The 18,837-nt window shown below is 50.6% G+C and overlaps 1 protein-coding gene across 8 annotated transcripts in view; it reads right to left on the bottom strand.

Annotated features, from left to right (window-relative positions):
• Window positions 1-18,837, bottom strand: part of Tspan9 (tetraspanin 9) — a 185,477-nt gene that overhangs the window by 96,953 nt on the left and 69,687 nt on the right. The window lies entirely within an intron of this gene.

The following is an 18,837-nucleotide window of genomic DNA, read 5'->3' on the forward strand; positions in this document are numbered from 1 at the left end:
AGAGGAATCCAGGGCATTCCAAGCTCAGCATTGTTCAAATCACACATTCCTCTGCATAAAAAGCTACGGGATAACTCTCATTCCTCCATACTCCCAGGAGAAACCACATCAGAGAGAGAGAGAGAGAGAGCAACCAGATCTCTCTGTGTGATGGGGACCAAGGAAAAAGGCAGGCGGGAGCCACAGAGCATCTCCTAGAAAGATCACTTGCCCTGAGCCACAAGCTAAGCCTACCCTCCAAACACAGTGTTGCAAGGAGATGAGGGTGGAGGCAGAGTCCTACCTGTACCCTCAGCTGGACACAGCTCCTTTTAGGTGTCACTTTCTAAGTGTCTCCAGCCATGTCAGAACTGCACCTAAGATTTCAGGAATGAGCTGGTGACTACATTGTGTCTCCTAAGTGTTAGGGACAGGGGTCAGAGACCTCCATCGGAGCAAGTCAGAGGGGCCTGTCCCAACACATCACATTGCACGGGACAAAGCTGGTGGCAAAAGCCTTTGGAGTCCTCCTGGCCACTTCCTCAGAAAACAAGGAGGTACAGAAGAAGGGGGCAACTTTCTCATACTACTAAAACGAGAGGCTCTGTCTGTGGATGAAAACCACAGGTGGGCAACCAGAAGGGTGTGCTGGGCCTGGGACAGGGAGGCCTGTGCCCGAGGACACATACGCTCAGGACAATGGGCACAGCCATCTCCTCACTGCACAGAAGGATGAGATGTCAGAAACCGAAGGCATCCCAGAATCACTCAGACACCCACCCCTCTGGAAAAAATGAGGAGGAAATGAGATCCCACGGGGGAGAAGAACCTCTCCAGGGACAGACAGACAGACAGACACACACACACACACACACACACACACACACACACACACACACACACACACACACACACACACACACACTTTCCTGCCTCCCTAATCCATGATCTTCCCATGATGCTCTGTTCATTCAATAGGCATTAAGGTCTGATGAGCCTTGAACTTGGCATATGGGCTCCATTTAAGGCGTAACTGGCCCCTGTTTTCAAACAGCTTAAAATTTAAGTGGTTATTTTTAAGATTTATTTTTTTTTATTTCAAGCATATGGATGTTTTGTCTACATGTATATATGTGCATCACATGAGTACCTGGTGCCCACAGAACCAAAAGACGGCATCAGATCCTCTAGAGCTGGAGTTAACAGGCAGTCGTGAGCCTCTGTGTGGATGCTGGGAACCAAACTCAGGTCCTCTCCGAGAGCAGTAAGTGCTCTCCACCACCAAGCCATCTCTCCAGCCCTGGAGGGAAGACTTTAAATGAACAGAAAACTTAACAAAATAAACTTTTTTGTTGTTTTGTTTTTTTGAGACAGAGTCTCTCTACATAGCCTTGGTTGTCCTGGAGCTCACACCAGGCTGGCCTCAAACTCAGAGATCTGCCTGCCTCAGTCTCCTGAGTACTGGAATTAAAGGTTTACGCCATCCAATCTGGCTTTTTAAAAAATGAATATTTTAAGTAGCACAATAACGTGATAAATGCTTCCGTATCAATGAGAGTCTAAAGAGGGTGTGCAGGTACCTTCCACCTGGGAGGCCATTGATTTAGACCAGGGTGAGCAAGTACCCGTCTGGCACAGAGAGCAAAGTGCCTCCCAGAGAGTAACGTGGAGTAAGATGGCAACAGATCTGCAAATGCACAAGAAGAGTGGCTTGGTTGGGAAAGGCAGCTGAGAGGGTCACAGAGAAGGGAACTGCTGAAGTGAATCCCCTCTCCCCCATACAGTACGCCTGGGTAACCAAATCAGTGGGTATAGCCATGCTATCAGAAGGCAAAGGACTAGTTGGGATAACCAGGTCAGTGAGTATGGCTGCTCTTTAGAATGGCAAAGAACTAGTCAGAATAACCAGGTCAGTGAGCACAGTTTCTCTGAAGGATGGCAAGGAACTAGTAGTCAGATAACCAGGTCAGTGGGTACAGTCTCAGTGTTGGATGGCAAAGACTGGTTAGGAGGCTTCTGGGGTGTTCCGGGAGGAGACTGGAGCACCTGAATTGGAGAAGTGGGCTAGAGAGCCAACACGGGCATGGGGTCAGCAGTGGTGGAGAATGCCTACTGGGCTTCTGAGGCAGGACGCCCAGCAGGATGAGAGCCTCTTGTCCTCTTGGTTAATGGACCTGCCTGCCTCTTGTGGTTAGTTACCTTTCCATGCTACCAGCCTGAGACAGCTTTGTATTCCCCACGGGCTCCATCAATACCCGAGCTGACACTGATTACAAAGCCAGCACACTCCCGAAGCTGAGCAGCGCCTTCCTAAGTGACAGTGCTGATGGATCTGTTACAAGAGCGGTACACAGGAATCCGCCTGTCTCCCCACCTAACCCACAGCCCACCTCGCAGTCTTCTGCCCCTGCAGACTGTGGCTGTCAACAGGAGTAACAGGAGGCCCCAGGGGCAGGGACCCAGACAAGGCAAGTGAAGACCTCCAGGGCCAGACCCTCATGGCACAGATTCTGCACACTAGGGTGGTCTCAGCATACCATTTCAGTTTCCAGGGGACCAGAACATTCGCAGCAGATCAGAAACCAAGAATTATTATACCCTCTGGCTTTAGAGAAGAAGAAAGCACTCTGCAAAGCCAGGTGACATCCATAGCTAGAAAAGGCCACAGAGGGGAGGCGGCTCCCCACGCCACCTGGGCTCTGCAGGCTAGCTCTGGAGCTGAGTGGAAAGGCAGAGCACAGCCTGCATCACAAGCTAGCTGCATCCTGCCTTCTGCAGCAATATGCTGAGAGCAGAGGCTGGGCTGGGGGCGGGGGCTCTGTGAAGGATGGATCCTGCTTTGCAGGCTGCTACCAGAGGGCCAGGGAGGAAGAGGAGAAATGAAAAGCCTGGGAGATATTTTCCCCGTGATTTGTGCCACTGGAGATGCCCTGTAGCAATATTTATCCTGCAGCTCTGTCCCACTTTCGTTTATTATCCAGCTTAGCCTGAGTTATCACAACCAGGACGGGACCCATAAACTAGCTACCTGACACCATCAGGACCGTTAGGCGTATTTTAAAATCTCAAGGAGCTGCTTTGACCCTCCGTGGAAATGTAAAGAAGTGGGTATACTCCTTATGCCCTGGGGACAGTGACCACTCGGGAAGCTGACACTCCCAGAGTCTCATCCCAGAACAGTCACACCTGCACCTTCCCTACCACTGCAGAGAGCATCCTGTGGCCCCGAAGACGCACATTCCAAAGGCCCAGAGCACTTCTAAGGCTGAATTTGTCAATGACAAGTCATTAGAATGTTTGCCAGCAAATGAACGAATACTGAATTTACTAAGCATCTTCTACTACAGGCAGTCCTCCGAGCCCATGGCTTCTGCATCCATGCATTCAAGCAATCTCAGATCAAAACTATTTGAAAAGTTTAAAAAAAAAAAAAAAAAGACATCTATTCTGTCACACACAGGCTTTTGCTCTTGTCATTATTCCCTGGACAATATAGTATAACGATTATTTGCATAGCATTTGCATTGCATTGCCTCCCGAAGTAACCCAGAGAGGTATGCAGGAGAATACGCTCAGTTATATGCAAATACTAACTACACCATTTTACATAAGAGACTTGAAAGTCTGGATTTTGGCATCTAAAAGGGGGTGGGCCTAGAACCAACCCTCCTGTGGATACCAAGAATGGCTTTGTATCTTGGATCTGTGCTGGGCAAAGGGACCAGGGCAAAGCCAAGTCTCCAACTATCTTGTCTACTAGAGCTATTACAGGGACACACTGGGCAGACAACTAAAATACAGGAGAGATGGGGTAGGTCTGCGGGGTGGGCAAGCCCAGCACTATCAAGACATGCAGGGTCCGAGGATCCTCAGGGTTGGTGCTGACATCAAATAAAGGTGACAAGGGAGTGAACAGTCATTCCCAGACTGAAATTAAACCGTTTCTAAAGATTACGAACTAAGTGCATGACCTGGTTACTGGGCTTATAGCAACACACAAAACCAGAACAAAACCAGACAAGCCCTCACCCTCACACAGCTTATATTCTGAATTGAGGACACGGGCAGCAATGAAGATTCGAGAAAAGTTGTGACATTTTATCAAGAAGATGAAAGGAGGGAAAAGAGGGGACCTGCGGGGGGCAGAGTAGCAGCAGTTTTAAGCAAGAAGGTCTGGAGGGTGTCAGGTACACTAGGAAAGTCACTGCACTGGTCCACACAGGAGCTGAAGGTGTGGCCAGGACTGGAGCAAGAGGAGAAGGACCCAAACTGACTGAGTCGGGGGAGCACACACACGCTTGTCAACACACTGAGACATGTATCAGTTGTCCCAAGGATGGGAACCTGGAGCCCGTGATTTTGTAAGCCAAAGAACCTTGTCACTGAAGAGGCCTTAGGGACTGCTGAGCAAGGGGCTCCTTCCCAGAAGACCATGGCGTGACAGAGACGCTAAAAGCTTTGCCTGGCTGTTCCCCAGCAGGTGCCACTGCCCTCTGGCCCACTTGGAGGTTCATGCCATCATGCTCAGTACCTCTAGGACCCTCATCTATGTGGTTTCTCAGTGCTACAGAGGAGGTATTCTGAAGCCGCATGACTAAGGTGCCCAAGGCCACGCCCACCTGGCCATGGAGCTGAGCTGTGGCCTATCCCTTATGCCCCACAACCCACCAAATTAAATTTTGTTCTCAGTAGCGTGACTTTGATAACAAGGAGAGAAATACTTGCTTCTAACAGTTCTCTCATAAAAACTGTTTTGGGGTTCCCTAGGAATACATGTTCAGAGAGGAGGGTTCAATATAAGGATGCTAGAAGTAGGTAGAAAAATGGGGAGGCTGAAAAGTTTGTCTCTATGAATAAAAGAAGAAAAATATTGAGCTCTGGCATGGACCAGTGAGGATGTGTCAAAATGCTCTGGAATATTCCTTACAAAGACCATAAATGAGATGAATGGGAGAGAAATTCAGATCTAAGTGACATGTTTTGAGTACCTTCTATTTCTCAGCCGTTCTTCTGCCTCACTCGATACTCACAGCAACCCTGTGAGACAGGTATTATTATTCCCATGAAGGATGTGGGATCTGAGGAGTAAATGGGCTTGTTCAAGGTCAAGCAGCTAGTAACAGGAGGAGGTGGGCTCAAAACACCCCACTTCACCCTCGCTCAAGACGCCAGATTCCTAACTTAGAGCTCTGTCCGCTGCCACACTGGCTTTGGGGCATACAGCATGCTGTGGTTCGGATGTGATATGTCCCCAGCAGACTCAGGTGTTTGAACACTTGACCCGCAGCTGGTGATGCTGTTGGAGAAGGCGGTGCAGCCTTTCATTCTCAGGAGGAAGCAGCTCACTGGAGGAAGCCGCTGCAGTCGAATAGCCTGCCCTCTGCTTCCGATTCAGCCACATTCCAGCTGTACTCCTGCTGCCCAAAGTGGCCTTTCCCCATGCATTCTCCCATGATGCACCTCATGACACCCTCAAACTGGAGACCAAATAACCCCCAGTTGCTTCTTGCCAGCAAGACCGAGCAACAAGAAAAATATCTACTAAGAGGGCAGAGGGCGCCCCCGACCAAGCAGAGAAGCTGTGGTGACCTGCACGAGACTCTCACCTGTCTGTCAATACTTCCTCCTAGGAGGAAGGGGCATCAGACCCTCCCCTGAGAATCCAACCACTCAAGTCCCAGCAGCTCTTGGGCTTGCACAGGGTTAAAAGTACACAGGAGGTGGAAAGTTGCCAGGGGCAGGAGGATGCCATCAGTAAATATTCTGGGAGGTCGTCACCCAACTCACCGGCTCACCAAGCTGAACTGGGATGGAGTGGTTATTTTTGCCCTGCCATTGATTCCCTATGTGAGGTTAACAGGTATTTGTTTATGTCTCCTCAGGAAGACATGCAGCGTGTCCCCACCACCGTATTCTGCCTTGCCAAGACCCCCCCAAAGTTTCCGACTATGCACGGAAACATTCAAACCTGTGAGCCAAAATAACCCATTTCCCTTCTTCGGTTGGCTAGCTTGGGTACTATGTCATAGCAAGACAGAACAGACCAGCGTAGGATGCAGGATTTACACAGACACCAAACCGACTGGCCTCTGAACCAGAACTAGAAGTCATAGCTTCTCACTTTAGGACAAAGAGCTTTCGGCTAAACCATTATTTTCTTGCTCCCTCTCTGCCCAGAGCTTCCCAGAACAGGGTCTGCGACTTCTCCTCCCAGAGGATGCCACCAAAGTCAAACTTTCCCCAACCACTCAAAATGGTATCGGTAGCTTTTGCACATGAAGGGGGAAGAGAGAGCACTCCACAGAGAGGGGAGGCAGCCCATGTGTGAGGGCCTTTGCCCTCACGTGCTGAAGCAGCAGGGGAGCAGTGAGAGGACCCACATGAGCAGAAACGGAGCCAGCTTTCCCTTCTGACTACACCCCACAGAGGGGCCCATCCAGGAAGCCTGCTGCCAGACGGTCTGGACTGCGGAGAGGAGTGACAGGATGAGTGTGCATACACCTCACGCTCCTGCTCCGCTTAATGCCACATGAAATCACCACCTGATATCTCTCCCTACCTTCCTCCTGAGCCATGTCCAAATCTGAGCTCATCCATCTGCACGCCCACACTAGCCAGGAGAGGAGGTGGGGCTGTCGACGGACCGTATCTTACTCATTTACCCGGTTTACTGACAGAGGTACTTAGAGAATGAAGGAAGCAGGGTGACATCGTGGCTTCTCAGGGTCTGGGCTGCAAAGAGAAGTAAGACTGACCAGACCCTCCCCAGCCAGAGCCCAAGTCACCCCCAATCCTAGAATCTGTCTGGAGACACCCATCAGTAAAGAGATTGGATGTACAGCACTTCACAAGCAAGTACTAATGATTAGCAGACCGAAGGCAGGCGTTCATGGAAGGAAGAAAGGGGAGAAGAGGCAGGAAGGAGGTATGCACACCCCAGCCCTGCCAGCTTCCCATACGTGACCTTCTTTTCCACCCCCTAGTTCTTGACTGTTACCTGAGTTCCCATAGCTGCTCATGCTGGACACAGCACATGCTCCCACATCCCGGTCTCTTTCCGCCAGTGTCCCTGGGCATCAGGCACATTTGGGATCGTGCCCGGGCTGGCTCCTCTCTTGCTCTTGAATTGAAAGAGGCACACGCAAGAGGGCCAGAGGAGTGATTCTGATGAAGGCCTTATCAACTAAAGACTTGAGGCAGCTGGAAATAGTTAGTGAAGATTTTTCCCAATGATAAAGTGATGAGGAAAGGCTTCTCTGCCAAGGGTGGCTGATGCTAGCCCAGCTTTGCAAGGAGCTGAGCTGGTGTCATGGAGGGTCCAGGTCTGAGCTTCTTTTTGTAAGATTTATTTCTATTGTTTTTAATTATGAGGGTGGTGAGGGGTGGGGGTGTGCCCATGAGTGCAGGTGCCTGCAGAAGCCAGAGGTGTTGGATCCTGATGGAGCTGGGACTACAGATGGTTGGTTGTAAGCTGCCCAGTGTGGGTGCTGGGAACTGAATTTGGGTCCTCTGCTCTCAACCACTGAGCCATCTCTCCAGCCCGGGCCTAAGTTTCTAAGGCACCTTTCCATGCAGGTTGTGTACAGGAGGGCTTCCTCTGAGTGCTGCTCTTCTCTGGACCCCAGGCTCCGCCCTCATTCACAAAGTCCTGCTGACTTCAATCTTCCCGAGAAAATGCTTGTGACTGTGGCCCAGAAAACCAGCAACACCAGCAGGAAAGGCCCAGGAGAGTCATCTGTGCAAGTGGATGCAATGCCAAGTTATTCCCACCAGGGGGCGCCATCCAAGGCCCCTGGAGGAAATGCCATTCACCTTGGTCCCCAAAGTCCAGTAGATGGCCATACTGATCCCAGTGGCCTAGTCCTAGTGATCCTAGTCCCTGTGATCCTAAGCTTACCCAGGAGGCCAAAGGAAGCCATGCTCACCACACTTCGAAGCAGCTACTTGGACATGGAGCACACTTTGGGAGTGATACATGCCTCAATAATAGCTCCAAGCCCCACATCCACCCCGGCACAACTCCATCATTCCTCTCAAGCTAAACTGTACTACCTGTACTGAGTATCTGTGTGCCTAGCCTAAACCACTACCCTGTACTGAGTATCTGTGTGCCTAGCACCACCATGACCATGAAGCAGGAAGGCAGGCACAAGAGAGCATAAAAAGCATGCCTACCTTTCCACATACAGTGTTTTCTACTCCCAGATGACCAATAATTCATTGACATGAGTTATATGTCACCCCAAAATTACACCTCAGGTTTTCATCTGTCTGGCAAAATCACCGCCTCCAGGGAAAAGAATCCTAGTTCTCAGCCTCGTTGGCCTTCAGAGAAACTAGCAGAAGCAGTGGCGAGATGGTACAATATAACCCCGGAACGGCTAAACCAGGAACGGCTAAACCAGGAACGGCTAACCCAGGAACGGCTAAACCAGGAACGGTTAAACCAGGAACGGCTAAACCAGGAACGGCTAAACCAGGAACGGCTAAAACCAGGAACGGCTAAACCAGGAACGGCTAAACCAGGAACGGCTAACCCAGGAACGGCTAACCCAGGAACGGCTAAACCAGGAACGGCTAAACCAGGAATGGTTAAACCAGGAATGGCTAAACCAGGAACAAGAGAAACTGCCAAGAGCTGATGGACACGGGCCTTCCACACCTGTCTAGCACTGCTGTCAAAGGCATGGCTTGGTAGCACCCTGGAAAACCAGTAACATCTACAAAAGTGGAATAGCAGAGACCCACAGTCTACGTCTCAGTACTTGCCCTCAGCAGTCCACCAACAGAAAGGGGCTCTGATAAATATGATACGTCAGAATCTTCACAGAAGCATTTCTTCAAAATAACCCAAATCTGGAAAATGACCAAAATGTTCAGCAAGAGAAAAAACAAGACTCAATCACTGTGATCCAGACCCACGGCACAAGGATATACGGCAATGAAAGAGAGTCCAAACACTCACTGCACAGACGAATCTTCTTGGTTTAAAACTGTTCTTTTAAAGCCAGATACAGAAGAGAGCAAACAGCACGTCTAGTTATAGAGTTCACAGGCAAAACTATGATTTCACTGTCCGAGCCGTGGTTATCCTTGACCTAGAATGGCTAGAGGAGTGTGGGGTGCGCGTGAAGGTGCTGAAATTGCCCCTTAGTCGGGGCCTGTGGATGTGTTCACTTCATTAAAACTCACCGAATGCCGAACTGTGGAGAGTATGCTATCCTTGGACAGAAAATCAAGACAACTTCCCACTTTCAATCCATCTGCTCACTCCTGTAGCCCTTTCATAAGAGAGACCGAGCAATTCACATGAGGCTGATCATGGATCGTATCTGTGTGCAACAACTGGTGTTTTTCATCTCCACGGAATGGACCCGGGTTCCATAGTGTAATGCTTTGATCCTATTCTTAGTAAAACCTCATTAATCAGTAATAAGAAATCCTTCCCAAATTAGTGAAAAGTACAAAATATGGAACACTTGTTTAAAGAAAGGCAGTATTGGTGCTTCCAATAGCTAAACACATTAAAATTAAAATCTAAATGTCCACTAAATTAAAATTATTGGGGGAAAAAAAGGACAGTGTACTTCCAGCTGCCATTGCTTGGATGCCCTGCCCTGCCCATGTTGGGTCTTTATTTTCAGCACCAGAGTCCTGAATGGCAAATATATCTATCTGTTCCACAACAAAAGTGGCCAAATAAGAGTATTTTGAGGGTCGCTCTAACTGGGCTGTGTGTCACTCCCACACTGGTCACTTCCTCCCCAGCCTATGGACTGGCAAAGCTGACCTCCTCCCTAGCACAGGTCCTCCTTGAGGATCATCCTCCATAGAATGCTGCCCTCAAACATGACCCACATACAGGCTGCTTGGGAGGGAGACTTATGACCCCCCTGGGAGTCTAGCCCCACCAAGGATGGGAGCGGACTCCAGCAGGCAACAAGATGAGAATTTTAGGCATCATCATAAATAAACCTCTGCTCAGTAGCTAATCTCACAGGCGCCTCACAAATACTCCAGCAGATCGACGAGGGCTCACGTGCAGCCTGGGGAGTTCCCTGACACAGGCACCTATCTCCCTGACAGTCTGCAGGATCAGCTCTGCTAGGATCTCCCGCTGGGCCTCAGTGTCTCCTCTCTGTAACGGGGAGAGAAGACTCCGACTCTGCCCCAGCTGTGCAGTGCTGACCAAGGGGCGGATGTGCTGACGCTATAAATCCCCCTGGACCCCCTTGCCTAACACAAAGGAGCACGGGGAATAATGGCTCAGAGGAAGTAATTTTCTGGAGGTCACACTGGAGTACAAAGAGCAGCACCTGCCCAAGGGATTGGCATTTGACAAAGTTCGCTGAAAAATGAGTGAGGAGCCCCAGTTCCCAGCAGGAGTAAGACATCCCCCGCTCCTGACCTCAGAGGAACATGAACAGCAAACAAGCACTTGGCCTGGCAAAGCATCTCTGCTAAGACCCCCTCACTCTAGGCCTGAGCACTGGGGCCCGAAGACCTCCAACCCATCAGGAGAAAGGAGTGGCTGAGTTCAGCCTCCCTTCCCCCAGCCCGGGCTGTGAGCGGACTTCCCCTCCTCCAGCTCCACCACCTGTCTCAGACCAAAAACGGATCACACACAGGCATTTCCTGCACTCTGCAAGCTTGCTGACCCTGGAGGTTAATCCTGCCGCTCCGTAGCCAGGGCCACAAGCTGAAGACACCCTCCCCATGAGTGAACCGCAGAATCCTAGAATTTCAGGGCCCTAAGGGGTCTGAGATGCCAGGAAGTTCCAGGCTCTGAAATGTCCAGGGATTATCCCAAGGTCGCACAGCAGAGATGGAAAGGCCGACTCAGCTCCCTCCTGTGATCTGCCAGCCTAACGCTCTTCTCTACACCCAAGAAGAAGCCTCATTGATCCAAAATGCCACCTTGGCTGTAGGCTGGGCCGGCTGGATCTGGACATAACAGGAAGAGCAAGGCCACCCATTAGCAACGTCTATGTCCAGCAGAGGACTGGGCTGTGCAACCAAGTGTCTGCCACCCAGTGCTGCTGCACAACTCTTCCAGGAGGCATCCCTACCTAGCACCCTACTCCAAAAATGCCACTGGCCCTCAGTGGCAACAATGTCCCCTTACCATCCTGAAGCAAGTGCAGAGTCAGGGAAGATAGCTAATCTTTCAGGAGGAGAAGAAAGAGAACCCAAAAGCAAAGAAGAGCAGGGAGATCTGGGCACAGCCTTCAGGCCTCTACTTCTCTTTCAAATCTGCCATTATTCACAGCATATCTGTCCCTTCCTTACTGAAAAATCACACACCAAATGCCCACCATGAGCACAGCTGACCAGGCTACGACGAGCCACCTATGGAAAAGCAAGCTCCCTCCTGCCCCACTGCTGACTTCAGCAAAGCTCCACCTTCCTTTCTGCTTCACAGACTCTGGGTCCAAAAACGGACATAAGCTGGCCTCCCAGGACAACAGTGAGAACCAGAGGCTACCATCCCCACAGCAGGACACAGGACAGAGAACACTCCACTCCGTAGAAAGCATGGCCATCGCTTCCTTCCTCCGTTTGCTCCCAGTAGGGGCTTTGTGTAAATGAGCACTACAGCCCCACCTCAGGGGCCTTCGTCCCAGGGCACTACAGCTGGTCATCTCAGTGCCTTTCCCCCTGGCTCCCATCCCAGCTCAACACCACACTACAGGCCAGGACCTGCGGCAGAGGGCTAGCCAGGGCTGCAGAGAGAACAGAGCTGCAGGAGCAAGAAACACATGAGGACATCAATGAGAGCAGGTGAGCCTCTAACCTCCCCAAGGCGGCAGCTCACACCAGAGGTTTTCTGCATCCTCCAGGGCAGAACAAGGGATTACCACCACGTGTTATCAGCTCCCGTTCTTCCTGCCAAGAGTCAAATGTAATACCTTCTGAACACGGTCGTGTTGATGCTAGCTACACAGAGATATGTAAATCCTACACGATGGATGGAGAACACTGCACACTGACATCCATCTCTCATAGACATTTCCCACTCCAGGATGTGAAACCCAGGAGAGCCCTCTGGGCAGCACAAGACTGTGGGCAGACCACTATCCCGAGGGTGCTGCAGAGAGTAAGCTTCATGGGTGGCAAATGTCCACAGTAGGCAGGTACAAGAGAGTGGAGAGGGAAGAAATGGAGTAAGGCACAGAAGAACACAGACCCTGTCCTACGTCTCAATTCATAGATAAAGGCGTATGTGCAAACATTCTACCAGAGTGAGGTAGTGGCAAGTCAGAGGCAGAAACAGAGAGCAGATGAAAAAGTCACCAAATGTGAGTGCAAGGCTCATGGATAACACTCAAGAGAAGAACAGCTTGACAAAGGCATTCATTCATGCATCCACTGATAGATAGCACCAGGCAGTCCCCAGGTGCCGAGGACTCAGCAGGGGGGCAGCAGAAAGGAGCATGGGAATACTTTACATTGATGGACGAGAGACCATGGAAAGGGATGGGAAGAAGCTCACGGAAAACACTTGGGCACTGGACAACTGCCGCCATCCATCAATACCTAGAGGAAGACCTTCTTCCCCTCCCACGGGCCACTGTAGAGGGGAAGGCGGAGCCCTTTGTCCTCTCTTGCCCTACACTAGTAGGTTAGCCAACAGGCTGCTCAATCCCCCAACATCACCTGGGTCGGGAGGCTGAGCTTCCAGCCTCAGCGGAAGAGGTCTAGGGAGAGAAGGGCAGCGTGTAGCCTAGAGCCTGGAGTAACCATAACTTGACTCACTAACTTCCCTTAAATCCACCCAGGGGACCTATCAGCTCCGCCAAGAAAGTGCTGAGGGGAAGGAAATGGCCCTTCTCTGGCCCGAAAGCAGGGCTGGATTTAAGGAGCCAGAAAGCTGAAAATCCCTTTTCTTTTCTCCTGAACATTCATTACCTCTGGTCTGCGCTGTCACCACCTCCGCAGCCCCACTGGGCACCTACAAGGGACCATCCACCGGACTCTGGGGCCCTCAGACCTCTCTCCAAGGTAAGAGGAGGGCTGACAGGCTCTGAGCTGTTGGTTCCAGCAGGTCTCTTGAGACAGGAACACCTCTGCTGTGATGGGAGCTCCTCATTCTGACCTTCACTGTCCCCTGAATCAATTATTCAGCATCCAGCTGCACACAGCACCACTCTGGGAGTTGTGAAGAACAAGTTAAACAAACACAGAATTACAAAAAAACCTCATCCCAGAAGTGCGCTGTGCAGGGGCTGCGGAGCTTCCGGGGGCTGCCACGGGCCACGCCCGCTTCTCCTCCGACAGCAGGTTAAGGCTCCAGGGGTAAGTAGGGTGGGTCATCAAGAAAGTGACACCCACAGAACATGAGAAAATATTTGCAAATTAGAGACTTGTTTGGGAGTCCATAATCAGAACATATAAAGAGCTCTTGCAACCAAATAATAACAAAACAAGCAGCCAATTTTGAAAAGGATTCCAAACAGCACGGGGCAGATAGGTCTACAAATGGATGCTCAACATCACTCATCACGGAGATGCAAATTGAAAACATACTGAGCGGCTGAAAGTGTAGCTCGGTAAAGCGCTTATCTACAATGAAGTACCATTTCAGTCCGACTGGGGTGGTCCTGAAAGTCAGACGGTAACCAGTGAGGATACACGGTAATAGAGTGTTCCATGCACTGCTGGGAGGAATGTAAAACACCCCAGCCATTTCAGAAAGAAGCCTGGCCTTCTTCAAAAAGCTAACATAGACTTATCAGGCAATTCTTCTTCTAGGTATAAGCCCAAGAGAAGTGATAACATGCCTACCACACAAAAACCTGTACGTAAGTGTTCAAGGCAGCCTCATTCATAAAAGAAAAAAACTTGAAATAATCTAAAAGTCCAGGGAGTGATAAACAGTCCAATAAAACTGGGCATGCCCATAGACTGAAATAATACTCAGCAGTGAAAAGGATCAGAGGTCTGGTATATGCTACAAACAGATCATCCTTAACAACAGGACAAAAGACCAGAAGAGGTAATCCACAGAGACAAAACGTGGATTTGACATTGTGTAGAGATGTGCTGGGGTGAGGACTGGGGGAAATAAAAACACAAGGGTTCTTTTGGGGGTGACAGAAACGAGGCAACACCTACATAACTAAACACACCAAGCCAGGGAGGCGGACATTAGACAGACCCATCATTTTGTCCGGGCTGCTGTGACAAGGCACCAGACAACAGAGGTGGTTCGTTCTCTCCATAGCTCTGGAGATGGACTCCAAGCTCGACATTCGAGAGGCCTGTCTCACCTGCCTTCCCTCGCTCCTCCACAGCAGTCACCTTCCCCCTTTGTCTTCCCACGGTTCTTCTTATGCCATCATACTCTTCTTGTAAGGATGCCAATCACACTGGAGCCCAGCCTCAGGACCTCAGGACCTCACTTACCCTGAATTACTACATCTTTGAAGACCCCTTCTGCAGATGGAGCCACATTCTGAAGGACAGGGACTTACTTAGGCCTTGAACCTATGAATCTGGAGGGCACAACTCAGTCCACAAAGTGCAAGAAACATGTGATATACAAATTATGTCTTCATAATATCCCACCCACAAACCCGAGAGCCAGCTAAGGCCCACCCTTGGTTTTACAGGTGGGGAACTGAGACCCTGAGGAGGATGGCTCCTCGCCCAGGCCCACAGCTGGTCAGGGCAGAGCCGGGAGCAGAGGCTCTGCTACACGCTCTCACTGCCCTTGCTCACAGACAGGACAAACAATGCTGGGAAAGTAACAGAACGTGCAACTTAAAGAGAGAAATACCGAGGAACTTAGATCATGTGTAATTAGAGTGCAGACGTGCTCCACGGCTTGAGGGGACACAGACAGCAGGCTCTGAGGAGGCCCTGGAAGAGACCCTCCCAGGGACAGTGGAGGCCCCGTGAGCAAATTCAGCATTAATGCTGAATCCGTTGTGTGCCAGGCAAGGCAAGAGCACGCTCCTGGGCAAGATACAGTTTTTGGAGGAGTTGGCACTCCAACTAATCCCTCAAGAATGGCCCTAATCCCACCAGGATGAAGGCTTTCCAAGCCAACGGGCCATGTGACCAGAGGCACAAAGGCAGGTAATTTCCAGACCCATGCAGGAAACAGAGAGTTGGCCGCTCCGTGGAAGCATATGCTGTCTACAAGGCACCGCGGGGGACAAGCCGGCAAAGGCAGGCCAAGGTCAGGCTCTGAAGAGCCTCACGCTACACTGAGGAACGCGGCCTGCAGACAAGCAACAGGGACCCTCTGCAGGTTCCAGGGCAGGAGTGGGAGGTCACCCAAGGGGTGCTGGGGAAAGGTGACTCTGACCACAGCAGGGTGCAATGGGCTGGACGCTTTGGGGGTCTCTTTTGGGGGACAGGGCGGGCGCTGACAGAGCGCTGGAGGGAGGGCTGCGATGGGTGGCAGGGATGTGGGGAACTCTTTCTAGGGGTGCACTCCGATTTATCTTAATTAGGCTGAGCTGAGGAAAGCAAGGAGAGGGAATTCTGTGCAGGCACTGAAAAGCCGCCAACTCCTGGAGCCCGCGTTGGGATCTGGTGCTGACAACCCTTCATCTCTTCCATTTCTTCTCTTCTTTATTATTAAAAAAAAAAAAAATTTTTTTTTTTGAGGTAGAGGGGAGGGGTAGGGGAGGTGAGAGAGACACAATAGGCTCAGAGAACAAAGGCTCTGGTTCCTTCTGGTGCCTCATTTATATCGGGGGTGCAGCTCCCTCAGTACCCTGTTACAGTCACATGGCAGGCAGGGATGCAGCCAGTGACCCACAATGCAGGCATGAATGTGTCCTGGAGAGCAGGTCCTCCTGCCAATGTCTGCCGGCACAGAGTGGAGGAGTTTGGGTCAAGCTCAAGACGCAGGACACCTACAGATGCCATGTTCTTGGTTGGCCCGACAACAGCAGCAGCTGCTCCTAGCCACCGGGTGCCTGCTACGTGTCCGAGAACCATGCTAGCTTTCACACCTCCTAGAATACCCTAGGAAGTAAGCATCAGTCTCCACTTTATAGATGGAGTACCTGGAGGTCAGAGGTTAAAGCAATCACCCAAGGCCATGAAGTGAAGACTGAAATGGATCTGTTTGGCTTCAAAGCCTAAGTCACACTTCAAAGCCTATGCCACACTTACCTGAATTAGAGGAAACAATAAAACTCTCTCCCTCCCCACCTTACCAGCTTGCCAATAAGCTCCCTGGGAGAGAATCACATGCCAGGGTACCAGTCTTACAGGACTGCGGTTGCTCAAGGCAAAGCTAGCCCTTGGGCTGGCCAGACCTCAACTCAATAGGCCCTGAACCCGGCCCCTCTCCTCCGGTGTCCCACCTTCTTGTCTGACCCCCACTACTCTCCCCATGCTATCACTGGATCTCTGGACTCCAGTGACTCCTGGAAGCCATGTTCAAGTCTCACCTTGATTCTGCCCCATAAAGAGGATGTGGCCAGAGGCTCCCCACTGCTAAACTCGCCCCTATCCCGGAGCACTGGGTCCAGCATTAGGAACAATGGGTCTGTGCGGCTCTGCTTTGCAGCCCTTAGTCCACTGTCCCTTCCTCTCCAGAAGCCCTCCAATGGCCAAGGCACACCAGAGTCATGTCTTGGGCACAAACACAGCAGGAAATGCGACCTGTTGTTAATGGAGGGAAATTGGACTTGACACTGTCAGTGATCTGAAACCTCCCAGCTGGGAAAAGCTTTGTTTTCTTAATAAATAATAAATAACACAGAGTGTTTACTTCCCTCACAAGCCATATTTCTTAAGTATCTCTAGGCTTGTATGTCATGGCTGTCATCTGGGGAAGCTGTGGAGTGTCTTCAAGTCCCTTCTGCTTCCTGAGGAGCTCAAAGCACCTCAGACAGACACCCCTTTATCTTTCTTGCAGATCTCAGAGGGGTGCTGGGAGGAGGAGCTGGCAATTGCCTGAGTGCCTGCAGTAAATACTCACTAACTACCCAATGGGGACAATTCCCTCATAGCAAGATGGAGGGCAGGGCAGGGGGAAATTCCAGGACATTTGCCCCATCTGGTCTTCCCAGATCCAACTCCTGGCCTCGAGAGGCTGCTCAAGCAATGCCTATCTTTACTCAATGGGACTAGAAAAGAGAGATGTGGTATCACACAGACAGACAGACAACCACAGACATGCTCATCTCCTTATCACCTCTGAACAGGCACAGAAGGAATACTTCCTCATGACATATTAGCTCCACAGCTCCACAGGTGCAGCGACTCCTGAGCACACACACTGTCCCACTGTGGCCTCTCCACAACAGCCTGGCTTCCTCTCACTTGTGCTACTGACCAGGACTTCGATGCTATGAGGACATTGCCTCCCTCCACCTCCCATGACTTTCTGTTGGTTTTATTGCTTTATGTTCAACCTAACAACTTACCAAAAAGACCAAGCAGGGGTCACAGACTGACACCCCCAGACCAGACTCAGCACACAGACAAGTTTGATTCAGTATGCATCTGTTTTGCTTGTTTGTTTGTTTTGTTTTTTAAATGCCAGTTGTTTAGAATCAGACCAGGAGATTTTACCTGAAAATCAAGAGTTCAAACTTCCCCTGAAAAACAGAAGATCCTGCGAACCAAAAATCCTGGAAAATTCCAACTGTGTTTGTCTGACCGTGTCATGTCAGCAGACGGCTAGGGAAGCCCTGCTACGAAGTCCTCTACAAAGGGGATTTCCCTGTGATCATGTTTGACCACTGACACCCCAAACCCGGGTACTGATTCCTGAGAAGGACAAGGAGAATGAGAGCTTTGCTGAAGGTCCACAGCGGCGGCAACTTCTGCTGCACAGACCTGGAGCCCAGATGCTTGCAGGAACTGAGTTGTGCTTAAGTATTTATTTAAAACAAAAGAATCATGTTTCCCATTTGGACTTTAAGCACCAGCTCCTCTTTTACATAGCCAAATATTTGCAGTTGTGTACTAGAGGTTTGGGCATTCTGCTACAGAAGAGGAAGACCAAGGCACAGAGAGGGAGAAAGAACAATGTAGGCCCTGGCAATGACAGGCTCACATTCTGATGTAAACACCCAGCTGGACCTGAAGAGCAGGAGTGTGCTCAGACCGGGCATGTGCAGCAGCTTCAGTCTGTCACAGGCCTCGCCGTGCCACTCTGCATCCCCTATCCGAGTCCTCAGCCCTGCATCAAGTTCACTGTCGATGAATGCACTGAGACATAGTCATCTGAGACTTCATGCTCCCTGTGGGTAGAAGCTAGCGTAATCTCTCCTGCGGTCGTCCATGGCATCAGACAGGAAAGTGCACAGAAGAATTCCTGAATGACTGACTCTAGCCTCCACGGTGTAACTGATCCTAGTACACAGGAGATGAAGATCAAGAATTCAAGTCTATCCTCAGCTGCATAGTAAGTTTGAGACCAGCCTGGGCTACAGGAGTCCTGCTTCAAGCAAACAAACAAAAAAGAATTCCTGAATCAGCCGAGCAACACATTCTCAATCTGGACACCAAGGCCAGAAGACTTCAAAGCCAGAGCTACAACAAAAGTGCAGTTGCCAGCCTCTAAAACGGGGTCTCTGCCACCAGACTGACTTCCCAAGGGCAGTCTGTGAGGACAGACACTGATCAGACTGCGATCCGAGCTAAATCTGGGGCTGCTCTCAGGCACCTGACTTCCGGCCGGTATTTAACAGCCCATGGTAAGCTCTTCCGTTACTCTAGGAAAGAATGAAAGAATGCCGGGCCTCTCAATTTGTCCTAGAGAAACAGCACAAAGGAGAGTAGAGACTAAAGAGATGTGTACACACACACACACTCACACTCACACACACGTACACACGCACACACATGCACACATAGCAACGTATACTAATGCATCTTCCTGAA

The sequence above is a fragment of the Peromyscus californicus genome, unplaced genomic scaffold, assembly GCF_007827085.1.
Source record: "Peromyscus californicus insignis strain IS unplaced genomic scaffold, ASM782708v3 Scaffold_6__1_contigs__length_162567912, whole genome shotgun sequence".
NCBI lineage: Eukaryota > Metazoa > Chordata > Mammalia > Rodentia > Cricetidae > Peromyscus > Peromyscus californicus.